This window comes from Triturus cristatus, chromosome 4_1 (assembly GCF_964204655.1).
Source record: "Triturus cristatus chromosome 4_1, aTriCri1.1, whole genome shotgun sequence".
NCBI classification, from domain to species: domain Eukaryota; kingdom Metazoa; phylum Chordata; class Amphibia; order Caudata; family Salamandridae; genus Triturus; species Triturus cristatus.
The window spans coordinates 824,006,894-824,034,657 of record NC_140585.1 but is presented as its reverse complement, the minus strand read 5'-3'; positions in this window follow the sequence as shown (position 1 = coordinate 824,034,657).

The window sequence follows — 27,764 nt, the reverse complement described above, 5'->3', positions numbered from 1 at the left end:
ACCGCCAGGGGCAAGGGAGGGATCCAGTCGAACTCCGTGTTGACCAGCAAGGTCCTTACGTCACTGCTAAGGTCTTGGGCACAAAGTCTCCATTCCTGGTAGATACTGGGGCGACACGTAGTGCGTTATCTAAATGACTGATTCCTAGGGCACCCTTGTCACACGTAACCTCAATAGGCTTCGATGGAACGCCCTCCACTAACCCCTTATCAGCACCAATCTCCTTTGACTTAGAAGATAACGCCACTGACACGACCTTTCTGCTCTCCTCCAACACCCCCGATGCTATTATGGGACTTGATTTGCTAAAACATTTCCGAGCTACCATCAGATGCTCCCCAGACGGAGTTCGAGTCATCCTGCACGATAACCCAGATCTGTTCAGACCTTGTCACACACGACGTATGCTCTCTATAACTGATGCTGACCTGTCCCTACTCGACACGTTACCCTCACATCTATGGGCTAAAACCGACTCAGATGTAGGGCGCATGGTGATCGACCCAGTACACATAACCGTCCGACCGGACGCAGTGCTACCAAAGCTTCCACAGTATCGAATATCGCCCGAAGGTGAGAAGGCATTGGTGGAAATCATCCAGTCCCTAGTCAATGCAGGAGTAGTAGAAGAAGTAGTCAGTAATGTTTGCAACAGCCCTATCCTACCCATTGTAAAGAAGCAAGGCGAGGGAGATGAGAAAGCATACCGCTTCATTGTTGACTTACGAGAAGTCAACAAAGTAGTCATACCTCAGTACCCCGTGGTCTCAGACATCACCACCATCCTCACCCTAATTCCGTCCACTGCCACCACCTTTACTGTTATTGATCTCAAGAACGCATTCTTCTCCATCCCCATCCACCCAGACAGCCGCTACCTGTTCGGCTTCACTTTGAAAGCCCGGTCGTACAGATTCTTAAGGGCACCCCAAGGCTACACTGAGAGTCCCAGCATTTATAGCCAAGCCCTCAAGAGACAACTAGATGCAGTCCAATTGCCCGATGGAGTGGTGTTAATACAGTACGTCGATGACATCCTTTTGGCGGCCGACACCACCCCACTTGCTGTCACGGCCACCCTTCACCTCCTCCACTTCCTCGCGGAGAACGGTCACAAGGTCTCCAGGAAGAAGTTGCAGTTCTGCCAACCCCAAGTGACATACCTAGGCCACCTCCTATCCAAGGATGGGAGGAAACTTACCCCTGACCGAATTCAGACCATCCTAGAAACCCCTGTTCCCAAAACTCAGAAGCAAGTGCGGTCTCTAGTAGGCCTCACCTCCTTTTGTCGACAATGGTTGCCAAACTTCAGTCTTATTGTAAAACCTCTGCTTTCCCTGCTGGCTAAAGATGTCCCCTTCCCCCTCCCCTGGACACCCGAATGCCAATCCTCCTTCAAAGAATTACGAGACGCCCTCTGCTCGGCCCCAGTCCTTGGAACCCCAGACTACACTAAACCTTTCTCCCTCTACACCCACGAAAGGGAGGGATGTGCGTTGTCTGTCCTAACCCAGTCCATAGGCCCTAAACAACGCCCTTGTGCCTACTTCTCTGCCACTCTTGACCCTGTAGCCAGAGCATTGCCCGCCTGCCTTCGAGCAGTAGCCGCCGCTGCTGTCTCTATCCGGCAAAGTGAGGGGATCGTGCTCTCGAACCCCCTCACTGTATTGGTACCCCATGCGGTTGACACCCTCCTGAACCAGACCAAGACTCAACACCTGACTAGCGCACGACGGACTGGCTATGAACTGACTCTGCTTGCACCCCACATCACATTGAAACGATGCACCACTCTGAATCCAGCCACTCTACTACCTCTCCCTGACACTGACCCAATGCGCCCCCCATACATGACTGCGTGACTCTCACCGACGAACAGACCAAGAGTAGGGTTGACCTTCGAGATACTGCCTTCCCGGACCCTGACGGAGAACTATGGGTGGATGGCTCATGCATCAAGCTCCCCGATGGCACCACTTCCGCTGCCTATGCAGTCACCACAGCCCGAACAGTTGTTGAGACAGCCCGCATCACACAGCGATCCGCACAGGCGGCTGAACTGATTGCCCTCACACGAGCATGCATCCTGGCAGCAGGGACAACCGCAAACATTTACACAGACAGCCAATACGCCTTCGGAGTAGTTCACCACTTTGGGCTCCTTTGGAAGGAGAGGGGATTCCTGACTTCCCATGGCACACCCATCCTGCATGGAGATCTAGTCTCTGCCCTGACCGAAGCAGTCCTCCTCCCCACACGGCTGGCTGTGATCAAATGCCAGGCACACAAGAAAGTGACAGACATTATAGGACAGGGAAATGCACTAGCTGACATTACTGCCCGAACCACAGCCGAAAATAGGTCCACGACCCGTATGTACGTAACCAGGTCACAAACTGAGAAATGGAAGGATGGTAGGGAAACGATTAGGGACATCCAATTAGCCAGTACACCACACGAATTAACTGAATGGGCCCGGGCGGGATTGAAGGACGATGACGGTTGCTGGCGAACTAAAGACTCGAACAAATGGTTGCTACCTGACTCATATTTGATCCCCATGCTAACCATGGCACACTCCCCCGCACACATAGGGTCTGCTCCCATGATCGAACTCATCTCCAAAGTCTGGCACAACGACAAAATCTCAGACTCAGCCAAACGTCTGGTCCAACAATGCCTGGTCTGCCTCCAACACAACCCTGGGAAAGGAACTGCTGTACCCCGGGGAGGGTTTGGGGTTCCCAATCACCCCTTTGAAGTCCTACAAATGGACTACGTCCAGTTAGAAAGGTGCCAAGGTTTGAAGTACGTACTTGTCGTTGTGTGTGCCTTCAGCAAGTGGGTGGAAGCCTACCCAACCCACGACAACACCGCTATGACTACCGCAAAAGTACTACTAAAAGAATTCTTCCCCCGATACGGCCTTTGTCGAATTTTGTGGAGCGACAACGGCCCCCACTTTGTAGCCGAGGTTATCCAACTCATCTTAAAGGGGCTGGGTGTAAAACAGAAGTTCCATGCGGTCTTCCATCCCCAATCTGCAGGCTTGGTTGAGCGACATAATGCCACATTGAAGCTTAAGATAGCAAAAATAGTTGCCACCACAGGACTGAAATGGCCAGACGCTCTCCCGCTAGCATTGCTATCAATGCGTTCCACCCCCACCAAACGCCACTTAACCCCCTACGAGGTCGTCTTCGGGCGGCCTATGAACCTTTGGACTACACCGAAGCCAACATCCATCCACGACGTCCCGGACGTCCTCATGTCTGACTATTTGTATAACCTAACTAAAACGTTGTCTGTTATCCATCAGCAGGTGCTGCAAGCCATTCCTGACGTTTCCAGAGGCCCCGGGCACGACATCCAACCGGGTGACTTTGTCTTAGTGCGTAACTTCCAGCGCACCAAGAGTCTGGAGCCCCGGTGGACGGGCCCTCTGCAAGTCCTGATCACCACCCAAACAGCTCTTCGAGTGGAGGGGAAGCACAATTGGCTGCATGCACACCACTGCAAGAAGGTATCATCGACCCTGACGACCACGGACAACATCACCGCCCAAGAGGAAATACTGGACACAGACCGACCATCCCTGAGCCACTGCCCGGATACAGAGACACTTGAATTAACGAAATATCCCGATCCTACAGTCCCATCCAAAGAAGGGTATAACCTACGACGAAAGGAGGAAACTTCGGCTAAGCAGACCACAAACTAAGTTGAAATCTCAAGAGCGGTTGCCTAGCCACCTCAAAGGCCACCAGGAGAGAACCTAAACAAAGTCTGTGGTTCTGCCCGCTACCAAGTCCCTTGAAGGTGATGGAAGCATCCGACATGAAGATGATGGAAGCAACCGGACGTCCGAAGATCCACTACAAAAACCCAAAGACTGACAGAATGCACAGCTCAAAGACTATTGCACTTTTCATTACCCTTCTCTTTTGCCTTCTCCTCATGGTCACCTTCTGGATCATGGAGGAGAGCACACCCGCTCATAAGACATTGCTGACCACCGTTCAACCTATCACCATGAAAGAACACCATCTGATCTCACTTTCACCCCAACTCCGAGAAAGGTGTAAGGAGTTTTGGAATAACTCTTTTGTGCAGTTGCTCCACCAACACAATCTTGCCGCCAATGCCACTAATTGCTGGATCTGTGGATTGCTACCACATGCCACTGGACACTCTATCCCTTTCATCCCTTCACCTTTTTCTGTCCATGGTTCCTGCCTCGCCTGGCTAATCCTCCTGCAAGAAAGCTACAAGGACAATGCCACTTCCGGCAGAACTATGTCACACTTCTACCATGGGTTCTGGCTGAACAAAACTGGAAGAACTTCTGCCCCCTTCTGTCCTCTGAGATCAAACACTTCCTTTCACATGGACATCCCTGCCAAAGAACGAGTTGAAATGCAAGTATTCAACAACCCAGCCAGACCCACCTTCTCTTACCTCCGGAAACGAACGGCCGCCACCCTAACAGTGGCCCTATCCGTCATCAACATCACTGGATTTGTGTGCCTCGAAGGCCTGGGGGCGCAGCTGGTGGGCCACAGCTCCTGCCTCATCACCCGAACATTGGACTCAGTTGATCCACCCTCCTTTGTTGCCTCCCCGAATATGTACTTCGTCTGTGGTACTAAGGCCTACACCTGGCTTCCGAAAGGTTGGGGAGGCATCTGCTACATCGCCTTTGTCCTTCCTCCGACATATGTGGCTCCAGCAAACCATCACCGACAGAAACGTGCCAAAGACATTGTGCAAGCCGACTCCACCGGAGCACAGTTCATGGACGCAGTAAAAGGTCTTGTTCCACTCTGGGGTCCAATGGCAAACAGCCGTGCCATCCGCCACTTAACCCAGGCAGTCGAAACGGCGATGAACATTACGGCTGGCATCCTCGCCAACAACACCGCCGAGCTTCAGGCCGTCCGCCTGGTGGCTCTTCAGAACCGCCTCGTTCTAGATGTGGTTCTGGCTGATCGTGGAGGAGCATGCCGCATCATTGGGTCCAGCTGTTGTACCTACGTACCGGATAACTCACCCTCAGTCTACAAAGCAATTGAACACCTCCACAGACTTTCCGCAGAGGTTCATCAGGAGCAAGAAGAATGGTCACTGGGAAGTTGGTTTTGGGACGCTATTAGAAGTTGGGGATGGAGGCTGTTTTCAGTTATCCAATTGTGATACTATGTGGATGTTGCTTGGGGATTCAGTGTCTGCCACCTTTATGTTCGCTTTTTATGAACTGCATCTGCCCTAAGACTTTGAACTTTGAAGCGGAGCGAATGAAAGCTTTGTATGAGGTGGAAGTTCGTAGTATTATGGGGATAGATCCGAACTAAACAAGCTGGCGAGATATGTTAAAAGGGAGGACTGTGGAAATTTAGTTTGCGAACTGAACATTATCTGCGCCATCTTGTCTCTCCCCAGCGCGACACACAGGAAAGCGCACGGCAGCCATTTTAGGCACTTTGGTCTCTCCCTGCTCATTGCCGATCGCCAGCGCGTCCCCCTGGCGCTGCAAGTATCCCCCCCCGCGCGCCGGCCACCCCCGCTCTCTCATACACGGGCCATAAACCCTCTCCTTCTGTGCGACCCTGCCATGGAACCACATCCCACGCCTGACCGACATCCCATACATGGTCATGCACCTCTTTGATAACCCCCTTCCTCTGCGCCCCATTGTCCGAACCGATCCCAGGCCATCACCTAGCCCTGCGGATGCAGTTTATTGCCCCTACTGTAAGGGAAACACCCCACATCAAAGGGATTACAGTAGATCAAGGCCCCCCACCCCCTGAGACCCGACTGGTCGCACACACCCCCGGGAATTGGCGGAATGTCCAGCTGTGTGATAGCCATCTCCTACTGTGGGTGGGGTGGGGACTTCCACTGTAGATATGTGTGGGAACAAGCTCGAAGTGGGGATTCCGAGGATGTTCTTTCATGTATCAAGACAATCTCAAGAATGTGCCATGTATGATAAACCTGCAATAAAGTCATAAACCTGTGTATAAGAGGCCAGGCCTCAGAGATGCAGTCAGAGCACCTCGTGACGATACTTCGCTGTCTGATCTGATGTGTTCCACTCCGACGGAATAAAACTTTGTTTCCTGCCTTCCAGTCTCCTGTGCCTGCCTCTTTATTGGTTTAGCATCGAATGGTATAAGAGGCGATTACCGCCGGGCAATACTTGAAAGGTTATCGACTACGACTGCCGCTACCATTTAACAGGTGTATATCCAAGAATCCCTCCAGGAAAGAGCCAACCCCATTACCTGATGGGAGCGATCAAAGGATCCCCTTTCTGGTCTCGATTTGGACACTCGGCGAGGGATGTCAGACCACTGCGTGCTGGAGTGTCTGCATGCAGGGACCTCAGCGCCTCGTGTCAGAGTGTCAACATGGAAGCTTCTTCTACTCTGTCTTACCCAGCGAAGAAATTGTACTTATATACCCGAAAGGTGCCCTCAGGAGTTCTACCTAGATGTGACATGGTATTGTGGGCATATCGGCTAAGGATGATGGTAGCGGTGACCCTTATACAGAGTTATTATGCAGAAGATGGTAATCCTGCTGAGATACTGAGAATCCTCATGCATAATAAATGAGGCAAATTTTGGTGGAAAACCAAACAACATTTATGCGGCACCTAACTAGGTAAAAGGTCAGCGCTAGAACCGTTATGTAGAACAATGATAGGACAAATGTAGAAATCACCGTCAGAAATCTGGGGGTGATTTTTGATGATAAATTAAATTTTATGGCCCACTCAAATAAAATAGCAGCAACAGCCCATCACAAACTTAGGCTGATCAAGAAAATCATGCCGTTTTTACCAACCTCAGCAGGTAAGACGCTGGTAAGCGCCCTCGTGCTGTCATCTCTTGACTATTGTAACGGCTTATTCATCAACGCCCAAGCAAGAGTGACCAACAAAATGCAGACCATCCAGAATGCTGCAGCCCGCCTCCTGTCTGGAATCCCTAAGTTCTCACCAATCTCTGAGACTATAAGGGACTTGCATTGGCTCAAGATTCGAAACAGGATCAAGTTTAAAGCGCTGTGCATACTCTATAAAGCATTGCACAACTGTGGTCCACATTTCCTGAAATCCCATCTCAGATACCAGTCCTCCATAAGATCGCTCCGATCTAACAACCTTAAAATCCTTCAAATACCACGAACAAAAACAGTTAACTGGGGCGATAGACGCTTCCTTGTGGCAGCTCCCAGGTTATGGAACTCCCTGCCAGCATCCATCAAAGACAGCCCATCCCTGATGCATTTCCGTAGAAAGATAAAGACCTGGCTGTTTGATCAAGAATAGTTACCGGCTTAACCTCGGTAATACATTCAAAGTTTCTAGCGCCGAGACGCCTACGGGCATTTGTACGCGCTGTATAAATCTCAAAAATAAAATAAATAAATAAATGTAGGTAAAAGGTCGTGCAACTACCTAGGCCTTTATCGGGATACATTGAGGTTCATAACACCCACTCCTCATCCGACTGGGCAACAAAGTAACAAATGCTAAAGTATGCCTGTATAAAAAGCATCTAAAATATGAGTATAAAAACATCTAAAAACATTATGTAAAAGTTAAAGAACTAGATAAGTCCTCTAAATAGTCAATATAGCGCTAGACCAATTGAGCACGCTGAAAGCCATAGTGCTCAGTGAGAGCAAAAGAGGAAAAATGAAACAAAAATTATGTTTTTGAATTCCAATTTAGGTTGTTTTAGAAAAAGGCCGAATTGTTCCCAGCACACAGAGAGCCAAATGTTTGTGTCCTGTGTGGTAGCCGCAACATCACTGTTGCTTGCCTTCACAGACTCCTGTCCCTGTAATACCTCTTGTATCAGGTCAATGGAGCAAGGGCAATCATCTCGGGCTCCCACAGCTGTTGCTGAAGAAGCACTTGATGCCTGTAAGCCTGGCACAGACAGGAGCTGAAGCATCCCGTGGTGGCTCTTAGAGTGCTGACATCAGAATTGGAATACGCTGAGGACACTGCACTGCATGGGCCTTTAATGGGTCCAGTAGTACATCCACGTCTGAAGATGCAAACAATGGAAGTGTTAGACAGATGTCCAACACGCATTCGTGTCTGCAGAATAGGCAGCAGAGTACAGGCAAGACACCCATGGGCCGGGTCCGAAGGACAAACTTATTCTGTTAATAAACAAGATCGAAACTCTGCTACTGCAGTTTGCAGGCATGGACTCTATATAGGGCTGAATGCACTTGAAAGTCACCCCAATGGGAGCACCGAAGTATCAAAGCCCTTATGCGGGCATATAATTTGGCAACGACTCATTCTCTAACCATAAAAGTCAATTCAGGGGCATTCATAGCACCCACTTACAACAACTGGACCACAATAGATTATATCTTATTGAGTGAGAGACTACAAAAACATATGTCAAATTATGCAGTTCAACCCCGGAGTGAAAGTGGCCATGCCGCCCTAACCCTGCAGTTATCCATCACAATGAAAATCCGCCGAACTCTTCGCTGGAAAAGACACACAATTGATGGACGGAATGCAGAACAAATGAAAACATTCACCCCCAGTCAAGAGATCTGGGTTAAATCTATTATTCTTTTGCTCACCATGCCACACCAGTTAAGACCTGGCCATATGCAAATCAGTCTTGACCCTGTGCCTCATGGGAACAGTCCAGCCCGAACTGCTATGCCAGGTCCTCCCTGGACTGGAAACAAGCATCCTAGGACCGGTTTCGGGGTTTCACCCTTCTTCAGCCAGGATAGCTCGAATACAGTGGCAGTGAGCCCGGGACCCACGTCTGGGCATACCCGGCGCACTTAGGGCGAGGAAGCAAAAGACACACACTTGTTTGCTGTAAGACTTTTCTCCCTAAGTTGGATGGGTATGCCCAGACATGGGTCCCTTGCTCCCTGTGCCACTTGATTCAAGCTAGCCTGGCTGAAGAAGGGTGACATACCCTGAAACTGGTCCCAGGATGCTTGTTTCCGGTCCACGAAGGAGGACCTGGCCTCGCAGTTCGGTCTGGACTGTTCCCATGGGGTACAGGGTCAAGACTGATTTGCATATGGCTGGGTCCAAACTGGGGTGGTGTAGTGGGCAAAAGAACGATGGATTCAACCCAGATCTTTTGACTGGGGGAGAATGTTTGCATTGTCAGCATTCCGTCCATCATTTGTTTGCTGTAACACTCTTCGCTGCATCGGGGCAACAAAGGAGAAAGAACTGCACAGAGTCCTCAGAAGAATCAAATGGGGGCCGCTCCCAAGTTACAAATTTGATTCATGGAAAGCAACGTGGAAAGGCTGGCAGACCAGTTTTAACAACAAGGGCCTCATAGGGGAATGGGGCACACTTGCCTATGATTTAGCTTCTCTGCTTCGGGGGAGCATTATACATAGAACCAACGTAAACCCTGCACACACACTGGGATATCAACCAGCAATCAAGGAATGCTCCAAACAATTAAACTCCAAACACAGGGCCTATCGGGTAACTGGGTCCGAGTCTGCCAAAAAGGAACTCAAACTAGCGGCCAAGAGCCACGCATCACAGGTTTGGAAGGCAAAACGTGCACTTACAGAGGCAAAATGGCTGAACATTTCCGAGTTGCTGGCACCAAGCAAATCCCAAGAATTTTGGCAATATCTAAACAAGATAATTCATGGGACCTCTAATAGAGAAAACCCACTTGACGCAAACACCTGGATAGCCCATGTGAAAACCCTCTACACCGAATGTAAATCCATCAGATAGAACCTCAACGCTTGGGGGGCAATCTGGCAATGTCACAACAAATTTTACTTAACCTCTGGTCGATTGTACCTCCCCAGAAAAGCAAGCAATTCGAACCATCTTGCAAAAGATACCGCATAATGGAGCACCTGGTCCTAATGGCCTGCCTGGTTCACTCTACAAGGAGGACATCGACTTCTGGGCTGACAACTTGGCTCAGCTGTATGCCGAGTGCAGGTTTCTGGAGGACGTTCCACACTCCTGGAGAGGGGCACTTCTGCATCCAATATACAATAAAGGGCCTAGCACTGACCCTAGGAATTATTGTATGATTGCCTTATTGGACATTGAGGGCAAGGCTTATGCAAGCACCCTTTTGGCGGAACTAGCGGATTGGGTTGGCAGGGAAGGTCTCCTGCCCTTCTACCAGACCGGTTTCTGATCAGGTGGTTTCACCATTGATAACATCATTGCCCTATCATACCTAGCACATCAACCAGTGGCTCACGGCACCCCGGCACCCCGGCACTTTTTGCTTGTTTCATTGATTATACAGCAGCTTTTGATGGGGTAGATTGCACCATCCTAGGGCAGAAATTGGTACGTTAGAACATCAACCCGTCTCTACTGCAAGCCATTCGATCCCTGTATTCGCGAACCTGGGTGAGAGTTAAACTTTCCAGTGACTCCGCTACAGAAAATATCACCACAGATCATGGACTAAAGCAGGGCTGCGTCCTTGCCCCATTGCTTTTCAACGTATATACAGCGGATATGGGCAGTGCTCTGCATGGAGCCACTTTAGCGACCCCCAGGATCGGGCAAAAAAAGATCCAGCTGATGCAATATGCTGACGACCTGGTCCTTATGGATCATACCAAGATTGGTCTCCAAAAAGAACTGACAGCTCTTTCAGAGTATAATGCCAAAAATAAGCTAGTCGCCAACCCAACTAAATCCAAGATAGTGATCTTTGGCCACTAGCCGAAAATAAAGTGGCCAAGTGGATGCTGGGCCCGTTAATCTTGAATTGTGCACAATCATATAACTATCTTGGGGTTTGGATCTGTGAAACTGGCCGCTCACGGGTCCACCGTCATAAACTCCAGCAGAAAGGGAAAATGGTCACCTACGCTCTCTGCAAACTTTATGCTGTCGTAGAAAGCCCAACAACGACGGCTATCCAAAGAGTCTTGAAGGCAAAACTACTACCTTCCCTCAACTGTGCGCAACAGGCGTTTCCAGGTAAATTCGCTCAGGAGCTGGAAAAGATGTATTGTGCAGCTTATAAAAAGTTATTTCGCCTACCAGCTTGCACCAGGAATACTTTAATACGTCTGGAATTTAATCTCAATCGACAATCTTTAGAAGAACTAGCGGCTGTAGAAAAATACTTTTTTTGAACAACGGCGGCACCAGAGCACTCGATGAAGGCTGTTATAAACTATGTCTTGCAACAATCTGGTAATCCCTGGTATACCGGCTTCGCCTCTGCAAAAGAACTTTTGCAACTAGCCACAGAGAATTGAGACTCCAACATAATTAAGTATACTACCATCAAATTAGTAATAAAAAAGCAAGTACGATCATACTCCCATATGTTGGACATTGAAGCTCTGGTAGACAGAGGTTTCCACGAGACCCAAAGGTCCCCCCACATATCACTCAGACCTTAAACCACATCTTACGCAGTCAGTGGGGAGACTAGCCCTACACAGGATTCTTGCAGCTAGATTACATCCTCTCCCCCTAAAAGAACTGTATCCAACAGTGAAAGTAAGGCCGGCCATCACGAAGTGTCGCCTCCGCAACTATAAACGAGAGTCGCTGGCTCATATCCTACTTTGCTGTCCCGCCTTGCGGCTAGTTCCCCGAATCCACCTTAAGCCAATTCTCTTTCAACTGGGCACGCGCACAGCAAACGAGGCAGTCCAACAGCTATATACACTGGACTTTATGAAGCATATGGCCAATTTTGCTAAATTTATCTATTACACCCGCACCGCACTTATGGATAAATCTCTACAGGTTGTCTGTGGAAATCATCAGGGTGAGGAGCCTACCCAGTTTGGCCACCACTGAAATATTGACTTGTTGTGCCAAAAAGACTGCTATTACTTTCATTATTTTAAACTAAAAACAGCAAAAGAGGTTTTATGAATATGTTGTGTATATATATTTATTCACTTTTATCTCTTTTTATATATTGGTTGTTTTTGTATTGGTTTCTATTAACCACACATATAAAGAATGTATTCATACAGGCAAGATGCAGTCGACCTGGCTGATCTGAACCACAGATACCAATGCTCGCTTAGCTCGAGAAGCCGAGGGCTGCCCAGATGAAATACCATGCATTCACGGCAACGTCGCTCCAAGAACGCTTTTTCCATTTCCTTGGAATTTGGGACGTCTATTAAGTAGCAGGAAAATTAAAAGCAGGATACCCACTACAAGGAGTATGACCAGAGAAAGCCCTCCAAAAATGCTTCCCAATACGTAGTGTATCAAAGATGAAATAACTCCGAAAATTGTCTGAAAGGTATTTAATAGCCCAGAACTTATGTTATTAAATAGGTGTACTATCCCACTCTATTTAGACATGTTAAAGATACTATGCACCATTTCTCAAAAATGGAGCGGGAAGTTAGTTCGGACTAGTGATTGTATCTCAGGTGAGGACCTTGCAACCTGGAGATCAAAGGTCTCTCGAGATGAGGTTAAGGCCACCTCCTTCTGTAAAAGTATGGCTTTCAGTCTGCTAAGAGAATCAAACCGTATAAGGAAAACATTCAACAAAGACCATAGCGGTGCCTACCTGACTGTGTGGGTCAGTGGAAACAATACTTGCATACAACAAGTAACCCTGGAACTTACTGTGACCAGATAGGGGATGCCTGGCAGCATCCCACAACAACCTTGATCATTCAACATCAAATAACTCCCATTCAATCCTTTCAAGTAACAAGATAGGTTTGCAACCAAAGCATTGCATGCTTTGGGAAGCATAATATCTTGACAAATTAGAGACCCACTTAACAAATTCTCACAGTCGAACTGCTGAGAAAGACTTCAGTGTCCCCATTTCTGCATCTAAATCTGTAAGATAATTACTAAGAGTCATGGATTTATTCCCTACCCAACACTTCATACCTGTGTACCTGGTGGTACTGTATACAATACTGAAATTGGAATGTAGTCACTGTCAATGTTACATGTCCTTGGATTAACCATTTTGTGAAAGGTGACTCAGCCACGGTGAAAGGTAATTGGTCTAATTTTTCAATGTGCAACATTGTATATTTTGCATCTTTTTGTGCCATTGTTGTGTGTCTTTCCGTTAAATTATAAGCAGAGAACAGAGACATAACTGTTGATATATCACCAAGGCACATGACCAGAGGGCAATGATTGTAGCGTCCAGCTTAATGACAGGATGGATCGTAACTGTGATTGCCCACGTTGAAGAATGGACAGGTCCTGTTCTATGATATCTATTGAAGAAGACACAATGTTGCCCAGTGAATAAATCCTGGATGTTAGTGTGGTCATGCCATTGTCGACCACTGCCAAAGCCTTTTCTAGGTTAACCCTAACAATTTCACACAATCTCTTCGCAGCTTCCTGTTGAGAGATCTTCCATACTTTTTTGTAAATAGCATACAAGAAGTGTTTGCAACGTGGTTTCCTGGGACCTAGCAAAAACTCCCTTAGATCCATGTCATCTGAAAGTAAGGACAAGTGTTGTTTCACCTGGGACAGTGTTGAGGTTCTTAGCATCTAGGCATAACTTCCCAACACTGTAGGATGTTGCCACCCCCAGATGTTCTCATTGTACTTAGCGTTGGTCCAGCCTATAGATACTAAACCCTTCGGTGGTACCCTTGAATCTTGATTGACACCAATTTGTGTTGATAGTCCAAACTAACGATCCCTTACAATTGGGGTCTGAAGAATTGTATGAACCCTTGTGTATAATGTCTTCCAGCATATCCTCACTATGCTGTGTATAGTTTTGCCATCCCTCAAAGTGTGTAAGTGAGGGAATCCAAGGTGTGTTCAAGTCCTTGATCTTGGCTAGTCCAAGACAAGAAGTCTGTTGCACCGTGTTGTTAAGGAAGATAATCTGCTGTGGTATGAGATACGTTCCAAATAATGCCTCTGTTCCCTGAACTTCTCAATCTTTAGTACCCCAGACAGATTTTGTGTCTATGGTGTCCGTTCAAAAGTCAAAACCCTGTATAGACAGCTGGGAAATAAAAGAAGCAGAGCATTTCTGTTTAGTGTTGGTGAGCATATTGTTCTTTGCAGATTTAGGTGCAACCCTATAGTAATATGAGGTCGGTTCTGAAGTGTTAAACCCAGAAAAATAAGCAAACTTGTGTGCAAACGTCTGTGAACTACCTTTTGCTCCTCGCTTTTTCTTTTGACTGGTGACTTTTCTACTTTTATTTCTTTATTTCTGGACCTTGTTTTCTTCTTCCATCCCCATATCTCCTTTTTCTAGCCTTCCCCCCTTGTGGCGGTCCCTGCCGCTGCTGCCCCCGTGGCCCCTCCCGCTCCCTTATTTTTTCATGCTCCCACCTCCCAGCTGTCCCATCCTCCCCGACCTCTACTTAATGGAGGCCCTGCGCAGCGGGTGTGCCGCTGGTGCGCCAAAGGCAAGCCTGTCTGTGCCCCACCATGACCCAACCAGTGCCAGGACCCCTGGTCCTTCGACCCACCAGTGCTACAGCTCCTCAGCTCTCCACAAACTCACCGCAGGCAAGAACTCCAACTGCAGGCTCTCTTCACCTCTTGACACCCACAAACTCTTCACCTGCTGTCACCTTCACCATTCCTTCACCTGTGCCAAGACCCAGGAACCTCCACCTCCCTCCAGCAACAAACTATCACACCCCAAACCCTGTGATGCATCCTCCTCAACATCTGCTCCCTCCACAGGCATGCCACGGACATCTGGGACCTCCTTGACAGCACCTCCCCGGACATCACCTTCTTCATCGAAACCTGGACAAACACCACCTCCAGACTAGACATCGCGATCGCCATTCCCGAAAGATACAAGTTAAACAGCAAGGATCGCCCCAACTGCCCCAGAGGAGGCATCACCATCACCCACAAGGCCAATCTCCGGCTGAGCACCTATTCAGACAAGCCCACCGACCTGATGGAACACCTCCATTTCAAGATCCAGACCAACCCGTTCTCTACCCTCGAGACACCCTCATCTACAGACCCCCCGGACCCTGCGCTCCTTTTTCTGACTCATCACTGACAAGATCATGATGCATGCCATCACCTTCACTGATTTCACACTGCCAGGAGGCCTCAACTTCCACCTCGACAACCGCCAGGACCCCAACTCCTCCTCCCTCCTGGACAACCTCCACACAATAGGACTCAAGCAGATCGTACCAGAACCAATGCACTCAGCTGGGCACACCCTCAATCCCGTTTTCACGGCAGGGAACTCCATCACCTTCAGCCACACCTCCGAACTCCCATGGACATACCACTGCTGTGTTCACTTCACCTTTAAATCCAACACCCCGGGCAGACGCCCGCATCAGCTCTAGTGCAGGAATTGGAACAAGATTTCTGATGGCCAGCTCACTGCCACCCTTGGCAGCTCTGCCCCACCACCACAGATGATGATCCCATCACTGCCAACCGCACGATTCACAACTGGATTACCGACTGCGCCAACACCATCGCCCCCCTCGAGAAAGCATCCAAGCCCCACACCAAGAAAGCCAGCTGCTTTTCCAATGAACTCCGAGACTCCAGACGCACCTGTAGATGACTCGAAAAACTGTGGAGGAACTCCAAAACCCCAACAGACCTCGTCAAACAGCTACAGTTGCCCACCACAAGCTCATCAGATGGTCCAGGAAGAAAGCACTTCAGGACAGAATCACCACCAATGCACACAACAGCAAGGAACTCTTCAGCATCATCAAAGAGTGCGCCCAACCCAACAGCGAGTCCATAGACATCACTCCCTCCCAGGACCTCTGCAACAGACTCAGCACTTTCTTCAATCACAAAATCAAGACCATCTATGGCAACTTTGATGATAACAACCTCCACGAGGAACCCCTGCTCACCGCTCCCAGCAGCACACAGCCTACACTAGACAGCTGGACCACCCTCAGCATCAAAGTCACTCTGAGTATAATGAAGACCACCCACTCCGGGGCCCCCACGGACCCCTGCCAACACCACATCTACCGCAAAGCCGCAGACATCATCGCCCCGAGCTTCAACGTATCATCAACCGCTCCTTCGAGACCACCTCCTTCCCCAACGACTGGAAACACGCCGAGATCAACCCTCTCCTGAAAAAACCTTCAGTGGACCCCACCGACCTCAAGAATTTCAGACCTATCTCCCTACTCCCTTATACTGCCAAAGTCATGGAAAAAGCTGTCCACAGCCAACTCGCCTCCTACATCGAGGAAAACAAAATCCTCGACTCCTCCCAATCAGGCTTCAGTAAGAACCACAGCATTGAAACCCCACACCTCTCAGCAATAGATGACATCCGCGCCCTCCTTGACAGAGGAGAGACTGTGGCCCTCATCCTCCAAGACTTCTCTGCAGCCTTCGACACTGTCTCTCACTACACCCTAGCCCGCAGACTCCACAATGGGGGAATCCGGAACAAAGCCCTTGACTGGATCCTCTCTTTCCTCTCCAGCAGAACACAACGAGTCAGACTCCCTCCATTTCTCTCAGAACCAACTCCTACCACCTGCGGAGCTCCATAAGGATCCTTCATCAGACCAACCCTGTTCAACATCTACATGGCCCTGCTCGCATCCGTCGTTAGAGCACACAGGCTCAACATCAAATCGTACGCAGACAACACCCAACTCATCATCTCACTATCCTACGAACCCAACATCACCAAACACAACTTTCAAGACGGAAGGAAGCAGTCACCAGATTGAAGAAGAACAGCTGTCTTCAACTCAACATGGACAAAACCAAGGTACTCATCATGGGCCCACACCCTGATGCCTGGAACAATACCTGGTGGCCCCCGCCCTCGGAGACCCCCCCACCTCTGCGAACCACGCACGCAACCTCTAAATCATCCTGGACTCCGAACTCAAAATGGACCGCCAGATCAACGCATTCACCTCCTGCTGCTTCACACCCTCCGCTTCCTCCGTAAGACCTTCAAGTGGATCCCCCTGAACACAGTAAAACTGTCACACACGCACTCATCAGTAGCAGGCTGGGCTACGGCAACGCACTACACCGGGATCAATAAGAACCTCACCCGCAAACTCCAGAATGCTGCCGCCCCAGACGAGTCCCCAACCTACGGGACCACAGCCACATCAGTCAACACCTACGGACCCTACACTGGCTCCACGTTAAGAAGAGAATCACATTCAAACTTCTCACCCACGCACACAAGGCCCTCCACAACACTGGCCCCACCAACCTGAACCACTGCCTTGTGTTCCACGCTCCCCAGTGTTCTCTCCGCTCGGCCCAGCTCTCGCTCGCAACGGTACCTCGGATCAAGAAAAGCAGAACAGGAGGGCACTCCTTCTCCCTCCTTGCAGCCAAAGCATGGAACTCTCTCCCACTCCACCTCTGACAGACCACATCACTCCCTAAGTTCCTAAAGGACCTCAAGACCTGGCTCTTCGATGGAACTCAGTGAACCTCTAGGATCTGCGGAACACCCCCCCGCCCCTTTCCCTCAGCGCCTTGAGACCAATTCTGGGTGAGTAGCTGGTGCTCTAGAAACCTCTGATTGATTGATTCATTGACCGTTTGGTGGTGTTGGGCAATGTTCCCATTGATGATAAGTGAAAACATTACGTGGGATACTTGTTTTGTACAAGTAATGATGACCATAATGTTGGTAACAATATATGGTATCAAAATCAGATGTATCATCATACAATTCATTTTTAGAGAATGTAGCAGATTGTTCTAAATAAGACAGCATACTATTCACAGTTTCAAAGTCCTAATCATCAGAGAATGTACTGGAGGTGATGATATCATTCAAAGACATTTTTAATACATGTGGTATTTTTAAAAGTTCAGTGGGACCAAATACATCATATGAAACCCTATTCCAAGCTATTCCTTCAGCAATCGGAACTGCTGTAATGTTCACAAAGGACAGGTCTTTTCATTCACGATGAGATGATGTATGTGGTTTCAGGCCCAAGTTCACATGTTGTACTGCGGGGCGTTCTGGGATATAATGTCCATTCAGGAGCAGTAAAAAGACAGTCACTATACCTATCCAGAGGACTAGGAACAGTAGACCAATTGCAATCCAGAGCTGTAGCCAGGGAGAAACAAAGTAAGTCTTTTTCAGCCAAAGGTAGAAACTATATATTTTTTCTTTACGGTAAACAGAAGCTGGCGGTGACTCAGGTTCACTCTGATTCAGTGAGAAGGTATAAAAATCGATGAAGAAGCCAGATGCTGTTTGATCTATCTTTGGTAGCTCAGCAGGTTTTGTTGACCTGGCAGATGGCTCGTTGTGAGAAATATTCACATAGATGTCGTATTAGGCTGAATTGAGATCTGTGTTTTATTTTTATTTTGTTGTTGTTCAATTTCAATAGGCATGCCTTCCATTCCATTGTTGGCAACTCCGTTACTTAGTAGAGAAGAATCTTCAAACATTATTAGTCATTCTGTCTGAACTTCCTGTATGGTAGCGGGAGGAGATCGGTGGCTACCCAGGAGGCGACGTGGCCTGTTATTCAGTATCGGCCACATAGTGCGGTTTGATCAGATCAATGGAGACAAATCTCTTTTCTTTTTTTCCGGCAAGAGGCAGAGTAAGTACTGTTCTTGTTCCTTCAACAGCCAGGACAGGTACAGGCGTTCTGTAAGATGGCCCAAATTATTTTTTGCCCGCAATCTTTTCTCTGACAGGTCGCCAATCTTTGGGACCCAGGCAGGTCTTGCCGAAACTGCTGTCCCCTCCCCAGTGGTGGTGCGTTTTACTTGGACGTTGCTTTGTAGTGACCGGAATTCATTGAGTTCCTGTAAAACAGCTAAATGATCATTGATGTAAAATGCTTTTACATCTGCCACCATGCTGCCACAATCGAGGATGAGTACCCACATCTCCTCCCAAACAGGACCTCTTATGGAGAACGGCCTCCTAGGGAACTTCTTGACATTTTATTAGGTGCCCTCTAGGCCCCATATAGGTGATTGACCCAACTGCCACCCAAGCCTCATAACCTTGTTGTTAAGAATTGCTTTAAATCCCAGTTTTTCCACTCCCCAATCAAATTTCCCTTGGGATGATACGGAGGGGAGTACCGCAATGCTACACCCAAACTTCCCATAGCTTCTTTGTAAGCCCATGAGCTAAATGCATGGCCACAGCTAGAATGTAATGGGCAAATTGCAAATGTCCCTATGAAGACTCGCAAATCCTTTATAGCAGTTCGGGGGTCAGCCGAGCGCTGAGGCCAAACCCACAGGAATCTAGAGCATGAATCCACTGCCACCAAGATATACTTGTAAACCCTGTCAGATTGTAAGGAACCGCAGTGGTCCAAACCGACATATGCGAGAGGTCTGTTTGATAACAGTAAAGGCAGATGTCGCACTTAAGGACGAAGTCCTTGAGCTGTTTCGTAAGACCCAGCCACCAATAACGTTGCTCCAATAATGAAATTGTCGCAGTAATACTTGCGTGTGCAGAACCCAGACCCTTGTGTGCAACTAGTGTTAAACCTAATCTGTGATTTATGTTTGGTATTAATCTATCCCCCACTCCTGGAATTTGAGCATACGGAATATTTTGTGTATCTAACTTGTAGGAGTACTTGAGTGGAAAACGTTATGGCAAGGCTGAGCTGTTTTTATGCGAAGCGATGACAGCAACCATTATCTATCCATCTATTCTCATGCTAGAACGATTGATTGCAGCAACAACAGCAGTTCGCACTGACGCCTTGGCATGAATTCCCTTCAACATGAACGCCATCACGTTAATGACTCAGCGTGTGCATCACATGAGCTCTCCACAAGTCTTTTTTCAACTCTGCCACTTGTTCCAAAAGCATTTTATGCTTTATTGTGCAACCTTTTGAGTCTTTATATTCATTCTAAACCCAATAGTGAAGATATTCAGTGTAAGACTGGACACAGTAAAACAAATCGCACACTATAAGTGTGGGTAATTCCCGATCCGCTTGAATCAGTGCCAGTAGTAGGCCTTTTAACTCTGCCAACTGTGCTGTGCAATCTCCTAGAGACTGCGTCTTCATACTGCTAGGATGGAACTTACCGTCCTGCATAAGACCATTTTACAATCGCACAAGCTGCACTGTATTGTTGTTTACGTCCTATAGCAGGCTGAGCAGAACCGTCAGTGTATATTTCATATTGGAGAGAATATTCTTGTTCGTATTGCAGAAATGCTCACGTTTTTAGTGTAGAATCAAACGTGTAGTCTATATCTGTTGCAGTGAGAGAATTAACCCATTGTATCCATCGCGGATGTAGCGCTTATGCGTTCGGAACGCTAGCTTTTGTAACAGCCTCTAAGGCCGGTACTGGAGCTACGACAATCATTAGTTTCCCCTGTGCCTGTGCTCTTTCTCTCACTACAGCAGTCTGTACTACTGTCAGAATTTTCTCTGTAGAAGCAAAACGCATTGCAGCGTTTGTGTACAAGTGTGATTTGTATGCTATGGGTACCATTTCGCTTTCATTGAAGGTTAGGTTAGTGTACCCTGATTGACCCGCGATTACACGGATCACCAAATTTGTGGTATTTACACGTGTGTAGGTGTTTTGAAGCTATCATGTCAGCTTGTAAGGAACGTAGGATATCCATGTGTTCCTGTGTCCATTGTCTAATTGAAAAATCGGTTAAGATGAAATAGTATAAAGGTTTTACTTTTTCTGTGTCATCCAAAATGTATGTTCTGCCAAAATGTAGGAATCCCAATATGGATTGTAAGTTTTTCAGAGTTTTCGGAGGTTGGAGCAGCGTACACTTTTCTAAAACGTTCACTGGTAGGCTTTTCCCTTCACTTGAACGCTCATATCCCAAAAATAGGACATTGAGCTGGGCTATTTTTGACTTTTTTAAAGTTGAATTTGTAGCCCTTAGAGGCGATCCCCAAAATGATGTTGCTCACCCTGGTCAAATGATCCTTTAAATCATCATCCATTAGATAAATATTATCTACATTGGACAATGCCGCCTCATCCAAATTTTGAAGTAACTCAGTTACCCTAGCTGAGAACAACCCGGGGCTATTCTTATACCCATGGGGTAGTCTATAGAATTGACGCTTAGAGCCGAGTGCTAAAAAAGCTGTCAAAAATCTGCTTTCAGGCACTATATTTTGGCAGAAAAATACATTTGAGATATCTAGTGTTGTTTTGTATTTTTTCCACACAATGTTATTCATTAATGCGGCACTGTTTGCGTTCTGTAGTGCAAATGTCTTTGTGCATGTTTTCAGATGTCTGTAGTCTAAAACTAGACAATATGAATGATCAAGTTTCAGTACAGGAAACAAAGGATTATTCATTGAAGAGGTGCAAGTTTCTATAACACCTTGGTATTGAAGTTGATCTAAGATCTCCCTGACCTGTTTCTTCGCTTCTTGTTCAATAGGGTATTGTCTTTGTGGAGTTGGGGTCGTTTTTACTGGGTTTACATGGTGAGTTGACTCAGCATTCCACCCTACATGATTGCAATATAATGCTGGAGCAAGTGCAACCCCCCACTCCTGCGCATATGTATGTTTTGAGTATATTAGAGCAAGGTCGGAAAAAGCTGGTAAAATCACAGTTTCTCCCTTTGGGCACTCCATGAGAATCTCAGGCAGCGGGGGCGGAGCTTGCCTGGCTCCAAGATGGCCACTACTTAGTGCAGCTCCGCCATAACTGGCTCACTAAACTTAACAATCCTCTGCAAATATTCAGTGCCCTCACCGTCACTGCCGTAATTCTGATAGGAGGATCAAAGCTGACCCATTTGGTGGCAGCGGGAGCCTGCGAACGCCTTGCAGTGCCGACTTTTTCCGCTGGACATCTTGGAGGCCCGAATGCGGCCTATACGCCAGCTGAGTTAGCGGGACGACTGGCTGCGACTCGTAGACACTTGAACTCCCAGTGGGAGGTCTCTGTGGTGAGAGGGGGCCCCCTAATCACGTAGATTACTGAGGCAGCATGCCCTGGTCCTGCCGACACTGTGTCACTCCGGTGGGTGGCGCACTCAGCAGCAGGGTCGGAGTGGAGTGACCTGCACTATTGCCGAAGGGACCGCAGAGCACGCTTGTGATGATCTTGCCGGCTGTGTGCCTCCCTGGGCTGGTGCGGCTCTGGCGGCGGCTGGACTGCTTTTGCCTTTGGCCCTGCATGCGATGCTCCTGTCAAGGCTGGACAGACTATATCCTAGTGCCCAGAACAACATGGGAGGTCTGGGCTGCCTTGTCCAGCGGTAGGCCCTGTGCACGGGGGAGTTCACCGTGACTCAGACGTTAGCACCCTGGGGCGCTGGAGTGCAGCCAGGCAGCAATTGGCAAGACACGTCCTGCTGGGACTGATACCAGCATGAGGCAGCAGAAGAGGTGAGGCCTTGATCTATCCTGGGGTCTGGCCTAGATGAGAGTGAATGGAGCGACGGGGTTGCAGACACTTTCTACGAGGCGCTCTGTGACTCTGGGACCCAGTTAGAGATCAGTCAACCAGTAAAAAGAGCTAGCACTTTCCTCAACTACCTCTCTTGCACATAATCTGCCCTGCAACAAGTACAACTCTGCCTGTGGGACTCAAGGATGGGCACACTTCGCGCAGAATCTCACCAGGTGCATAGTGGCTGTGCATCCTATAAACCACTCAGCTTGGAACCCAGGAGACTGCAAAATGAGGTGCAGCACAGAACTAGGTCTGCACTATCTTGGCTGCGCGGCCTGACCTTGGTGACTCCTTAGGGGGGACAGATTTGCTGACACCTGGGGAGATCAGCTGCGGCCAAGTGGCATGGGGAAGTCGGAGAAGTCGCAGTCGAAACTACTGTTCGAGCCACGGAAGTCGCAAATGCAGCACAGAGTAAGATAAAACTCCATCAGAATCAGGTTCCGAAGCTGGGGATGCCACTTCAGACCGCAACATTGAGCAAATCCTGGCTGCAATGCAACGCAGCTTGAATAAAATTGATGGCAAGATTGATGCCTTAACCTTCCGCATGGACAGGATATCGGACAGATTATATAAACATGCGGAGCGGCTAGACAATGTCGAAAAGAGAGTATCTGATGCGGAGGATGCTGCACAATCGGCATCCAGTTCTCAGGCAGGCATGGAAAAACAACTACAAATGGTGCAGGCCAGAGCCGAGGATTTGGAGGCACGCTCCTGGGGAAATTACCTTAGGATCATTAGGATTGCAGAATCCACGAACATTCATAACATGGTGTTATTTGTTGAGCATCTACTTACTACACTACTGAGATCGGACACCTTCTCGGGAATGTTCAAGGTTGAAAGAGCGCACCGCTCGTAGGCCCCAGGCCAGTTCCCGGTGCGCTGCCAAGTCCAATAATAGCAAGGCTACTCAATTATAGAGACCGTGACAGTGCTCTCCGGAAGTCCAGAGAGCTACAGGAGCTACTCTACAAAGGGTCGGCAGTGTCCCTTTATCCTGATTTCACGCTCCAGTTGCAGGAGGCACAGAGACTATTTGCGGCAGCCAAGAGGAAATTACGTGAATTACAATTAGCCTACAACATGCTGTACCCGGGCAAACTTCGAGTTGCTGTAGATGACAAGATGCACATCTTCACAGACCCTTTGCAGGTGATGCAGTTCATCAAATGCCGGAGCAACAGTGGGTCTAAAAAGTCTTCAGGTCGGGGCAGCAAAGATTACGAGAACTCTTAAGTGGCGGCACATAACCTATAAGGAGGAATCCACTGGCTGCAGCCTGGAGCGCACCCTGCGGTGGGTGCATAATGATGGGCTTGTAAAACTGTAAGTTGGGTCTGTCTGTTGTGGACCTGCATATCTACATCCAGGTACTAGCACTGTGTTGGATGGAGGCGGAGTCATAGCAATGCTTCCCTCTTGGGGTCCTGGCTGTGTGTTCTGCCCTTATTTTCTCCTGGTTAATTTACTGCTAGTTATAGGTTCTTGCTTGCATATATGGGTTGTGACAAACCACAGGGCGCATTAGATGAGGACACTTACATTAGATTTAAAGACACGTTCGCTATAATACTAGCCGGTTGGCTCATGCTTGGTCCAGAGCTGGGTAACATCTGCCCTGCAAATATATCAAAGTTGTGATCAAAGTTCACTGCTGCAACATGGGAGGAAGGCTGGCATTCAAAATGACAACTACACCTGATGACCATGGGTAGCACAGTTCGTCTCCTGACATGTAAGATTAGGGAGCTTAACGATCAAAGGAAAATTAGGAAAGTGGTGGCATACTTGAAATGTCATCAGATAGAAGTTGTGGTGTTGCAGGAATCACATCTGCCACTACACAGTAACCTGTTGGCGCACAAATTACTCCAAGGGAAGGGGGATCATAACACGGTTAAACCCAGTCTCAGGGATCTCTGTACAGACCTTTGAAATAGAACCTAATGGTTGGTTTGTGATATTCAGATATGGAGCAAGGTAGCACCCTAGTTTCGGTTGCACAGCCTGATTCGTCATGCATAACATAGATGCCACACATTTAATCCAGTTTCACCAATATTTTATTCCAATTTCCTCCAGAACTTCTCAATATTTTAATGCTTGTCCTCTTGTCACATGAGAGGCGCTTATGTTTTCACTTTGTCCTAAATACAGCAGAAATGCCAATCCAGGCCTTATTCTGAAGCACGGAGTGTACATAAGTTCTCCTCAAAAGTTGATCCTTATAACCCAATGCATTTCGGGCCTTACCTGGCCCTTCGTCAGGGGTTCTCTACAAGTTCAAAACAGAGATATTAGACTGTGCGTTTAGAACAGTTTAAACATAATTGCACATTCCTGTAGAAATACGTCTTAAATTCCAGCTCACCCCAAAATCAACGTCTTCCAGCTAAATAAGTAGCCAAAACGCTACTGCTGAATAGATACCCAGACCCAACTCACCCACCCTGCCTACACTTCCCTCATACTACCTCTAGTTGTAACCCCACAAAAACACATATTAAACGCTGCCCCATACCTTCAGACTCAATCCTGTGAATAACCTTCCCACCATGTTCACAACTACCAAACATACTCCACCCATTCTACTTTTAAGGCACCTGTGACATATCCTCGCCCCTCCATATCACCTTCTGGCAATTAACTTCCACTGCTGTTTTTTTTCTTTTTTTTTTAAAACTTGCAAATGTGGTAATGCGCACACCTCAAAGTAATTTTAAACCAAACCTTATTATTTGCACAAACGAGCTTCGTTTTGTCCTTTCTTTGTTTTTAACACTACTATCGCATATATAATCCTTGTTGATCGTATCCCCTGTATATATACTCACCCACTTCCACATTTACATATTTCTCGTAAGTGAAATTGCATCCACCGTATCAAAAACCTTCTGTACCTATGGCCCCTAGTCGTGTATTCGTATAGGCAAACCTTATAAAGAGTTGTCTCGCCGGGTGGGAGGGTTGGTATATTTATTTGTTATTGGGGTTTTTTGTACTGGAAATAACAGTATGGAATAACTGTTGCAAGCTGTGTATCAATTGCATAAAATGTTATAAATAAAAAATAAAAAAAAATTAAAACAATGTCAGGCGGACAATCTTTTTCAGCCAAAAGAATGTCATAGCCAAAAGTCAGGTTCTCCCAAAAGAGAGCTTTAATTTTTCTCGGTTTGTCCCCCTCCATTTTGGAGTGTTATTTCATATAACGAGTGTGGGACACTTACCCTGGTATCAGGTGTTTCCACCGTGATGTGCTCATTCAATGCTGCTGTCACCAGAAATTCCATCAGGTTCTGGTGAACTATTGTTACTTCTGCTGCACTGTCTAGCATCGTCAGAGCCCATTCCCCGTTCCGAAGTTGAGTCCTCAGAATTCTGGGCATGTCTACCTTAATCTTTTTAAATTGTGGTTTTGATTTTTGTTTATCTTCTTTTTTGATATTATAGTCCGAAGTACGCTGTGTGTCTATGGACTTTGTCCGTTCTTCTTGTCTGTGTTCTGACCATCCTTCCCACTCAGGGTTTTTTGATGAACCCTAAAAGGAACAAGAGGAATGTGTATCAGTATCCTGATGCCGGTCAGATTTTTTTATATTGTCACGATTTCTAAGGTTCTACCTCCTGTCAGAGGGCTCCTGTTGAGGAGACCCACCCCATGATTGTGATCTATTCTCTCTATTCTTCTATTGCTTATTATGCCTTTTTCTTTTTTAGAAAAATCAGGTGCTTGCTTGGAGTTATCCTTTTCAGGACTACCCATTACTTGTGGTTTCGCAGGTCTAGCTCCCAAATTATCTTTCCCTATTGAAGCATAGGTATCTTCGAAAAATTTTGGCCATTCTTGCTCCTGTTGTGCAGGAGTGCATACCCTCAGGCAACAGCGTATAGGCTGCTGCCTCCCCTTTTGTGTTTGCCAACATAATTGTAGATACCGGGGAAAAATTGCCTATTAATTTCATCCCTAAGTTCAAAGCAGGTTCTGCCCCGTACTCATTTTGTATTTGTCAGAATACCTCTGGTATCACTGCTATTGAAGGGGTGCCATGAGTCCTGATATAGATGGCAGAGAAAACTGTTCCCCAAGTGGGACAGTTCTCTGTCTAGGGAGCTATTCCCATTGGCAAGCAAATTGTCAATATTTTGTGTTTTTCTTGTAGGCCTGTGAGTGTAAACACTGTCTCTTGCTTTGCTATTTTCTGTGCCATCCAGAATGGCATTTGCTCACGTTTAGTGGGCATTCTTACCATAACTGCGTTCAGTGGTTGTGGGGTGATTTTAGTTGTGGTTCCTTGTAATTGACCTGCTGTTGTAACCCTAGAAGGTTGAAGTGCGAGTATTCTCATAATAAACTGTGTCAAATTTCTGTAAAGTTTTATCATTTCTTTGTGAAGTGGACGTAAAATGCTATTGGCAATTTGTCCATTTCTAGATGCGTTGTGTAAGCAGCTAGGACTGACCAAGTCGCTCCATCTCTGCTGAGCGGAACGAGTCTCACTATTTCTGTAGTGTGTGGCAGGACACCTTTAAACCAATTTATATGCTCTTGGTATGTGAGCGGAACTTCTATGTCTTCGTATGGACAGTACTGTTCTGGTATTTCATCCGAAGTATAAGAATGATATTTATTTGTACATGCATCTGCAGGTGGGAATTTAACCCATGAATAGAATACCTCTGTCCTGAATGACTTGTGTGCCTCAATCACAAATGTTATGGTCCCCCCTAATGCTGAGAGACCAAACGTTTCTAATTTTGCACCAAGTGCATTTCTGCAATTTTCTGAAATGTTTGTAGCACCTTCCTGCTCAGCTTCCTCCCTACTAGTACTAGCATCATCAGCCGCAGTGTTTGCTGTCTGAGACATTATGTATGGAAGTTGATAGAAAAGATAAGGGTTATGCACAATGTAGGGAATTATAATCCTTAATGCTTGAATAAACCTACAGCCAATACATAGGGTATACCTACTCAGCTCTGGCGGAGTGTCCCTTCCCACTCCAGATGTCTCTGGGTAGATGTCAGTTGGGGTCTCTGAGAAAGCACGACTGAGGAACTCAGATTTGACTGTTAAATAAGAACCAAACCAACATTGGCAGCACCATGTCATGTAGTTCCTACAAATCTATATAGGATCTGTGTGTTTAGACAACATAAACAAAGGAATTGGTGTTCAGACTGATTCCAGACATCCCCAAAGGATATGTTAGTCTGTAGACCAACTACCTCACAGTGCCACTATAAGCCCCACAACCTTACCAAGGAGCGAATAATTTCTGACAACTATCGAACATGACAACCCTGACCCCTCAGGTATCGTGGAAACTGTACA